Here is a 2015-nt window from a genome sequence, read left to right as displayed (position 1 = left end):
CTGATGGCTCTAGTACTCATGGTAATAATGCTCTCCCTCGCTATCCTACTCGTCATCGAACGGCTCCTAATAGGGGTCCATTCATTTATTACTGAAGGCGGGACGCCTTTTATTTGGAGGGGAGTTGATGTAATAACTATTATTGAACTTAGTAATTATTATGTATTATGTTTTGGGGTGTGTGACAGGGTGTGGTTGACTAGAGTATGGTTCTAACTATTGTGACTGGTGGTGTGTGTGTTCGATAATCTTTATCATTATCAATCGGATTACAAACGGTCCTTTTAATATTATTATTGGTACAGAGAACCAGTATTACAATAGTTTGTCCTTGCTAAAACTAAAGTTAAAGGGGCTTGGACTCAAGAGACGTAAAAGTGACACAAACCCTTATTGAAATTGAATAAATGATTATTGAACAGTTATATAAGTGATAATATAGACTGCCTTAATACTCAGTTGTCTTCTAAACTATTATCATCAAACTCATCCAGCACCTATAGATGAGGATTAATTGTTATTCATTTATCATAATACAGCACCTGTGCTGCACTAATCTTCGATACTACATCACCATATGCATCACTTTTTAACAAATCAACCTCGTACATTGCAGAATCCTTTCTGAAGCCAATTCCTTTTGTATTAGGAGTCACTATCATTATGATATGACAGCAACTGATCTATGATGAAAAGTGTGATAAAGCTTTACCATTAGAGTGTGTTACCTGCACTGTGCTCTGAACTTTCTTTCCTACTTTACTACTTGTAGCCTTTGATACTCTCTTCTTCACCTTTGCCTGAATTTTACGCCCCCCTCTACTAAATCTAAAAGAATAATAAAATTGTAAAGACAATTTCGCTCAACTAATAATAAAAATAAAAACAAACGTTCAACAATCAAAGAGACCATGATAATAATAATAATAAACAAAGGAAAGCAAACTGAACAACAACAATAATAATAATGAATGCTACCTTCAGCCTCCTCAACATCATCATCTTGGTTAACCAATTCAGTTGCCTTCGCAACAATACTTTCTCCTAAACTAACAATACTGGAAACGATGTCACTTGTACCAGAGCTCTGGCTTGTATTGTGTTGTATGAGCATGATCATCACCTTGACCTTCACCTGCAACCGCCATTTTATAATAGCCACACCTATTATATCACGTGACTCATAATATTTATTGAGCATATCCGGAAGGACATCCGCCCGGGAAGTCTTCCCCCGGGCGGGTTCCGGACAGATACCCGTCCGGGAAACTTACACGGACCGTGAACGGACCTGTTGACGGGTTGACCCTCTCGGCCACCATAGGTAAGGTCTCAAATGTGGACCGGACAGACCCGCCCGGACCAAAAATTTTGTAGACTAAAAAAAATTTGGCAGGCCGCAGCGGACCCGCTTTGCAACAGCTGGCGGGTTTTCATTACAGTTTAATATGATTCCAAGCAGCATTATTCAAGGCTGTGTTGCTCTTCTTGCTAATTTTTCTAGCTTTGATCTCGCCATATTATGATTCTTGGAATTTATTAAAGTGAGATAAGAGTTGAAATTTCACTGATGCATTTAAATGAACTTGACTGCATGAGAGCTGATGGACTTGAAGTGTATAGTAGTTTAGCTTTTTAATGCTAAATGTTTATATTGTAGATGCCCAAATTAAAAAATGGCATTTAAACAATTATTTATACTAATGATTAAAAGAAAAGCATGCATGATTTAATTCTTTGTTCTCATGCAGTTAATAATTATCATTAAATGACTGTGCAGTTTAGTACAAGGAAAGCCTTTGAAACTGACAAATCAAAATGAGTTAGAATATGAATCACAGTTACAATTATTGTTATATTATAATAATAATAATCTTTAATAATTCTTAAATTATTTAATTTTTAAAATTTAATTATTATTATTATTATTATTTAATAATTATTATTATTATTATTTGTGTGTAGATAAAAAAGATTAAAATACTGTTATGTCATTTTCAATAGTGTGTTGTCAA

At 34.8% G+C, this 2015-nt stretch overlaps 1 long non-coding RNA gene across 2 annotated transcripts; it reads right to left on the bottom strand.

The window, feature by feature from the left end:
* Positions 1 to 414: 414 nt before the first annotated feature.
* Positions 415 to 1220, bottom strand: LOC109591768 (uncharacterized). 2 transcript variants are annotated; one of them, XR_002189978.1, is made up of 4 exons: positions 979 to 1220; positions 729 to 828; positions 543 to 683; positions 415 to 497 (listed from the first exon to the last, which is right to left on the bottom strand). It is a non-coding gene; the product is annotated as an uncharacterized LOC109591768 (long non-coding RNA). The 2 variants fall into 2 exon arrangements; XR_002189977.1 differs by lacking the exon at positions 415 to 497 and having other exon boundaries at positions 520 to 683; positions 979 to 1211.
* Positions 1221 to 2015: the final 795 nt, after the last annotated feature.

The sequence above is a fragment of the Amphimedon queenslandica genome, unplaced genomic scaffold (assembly GCF_000090795.2).
Source record: "Amphimedon queenslandica unplaced genomic scaffold, v1.1 AMPQUscaffold_7302_Cont20745, whole genome shotgun sequence".
Lineage (NCBI taxonomy): Eukaryota > Metazoa > Porifera > Demospongiae > Haplosclerida > Niphatidae > Amphimedon > Amphimedon queenslandica.
This window is presented reverse-complemented; position numbering and strand designations above follow the sequence as displayed.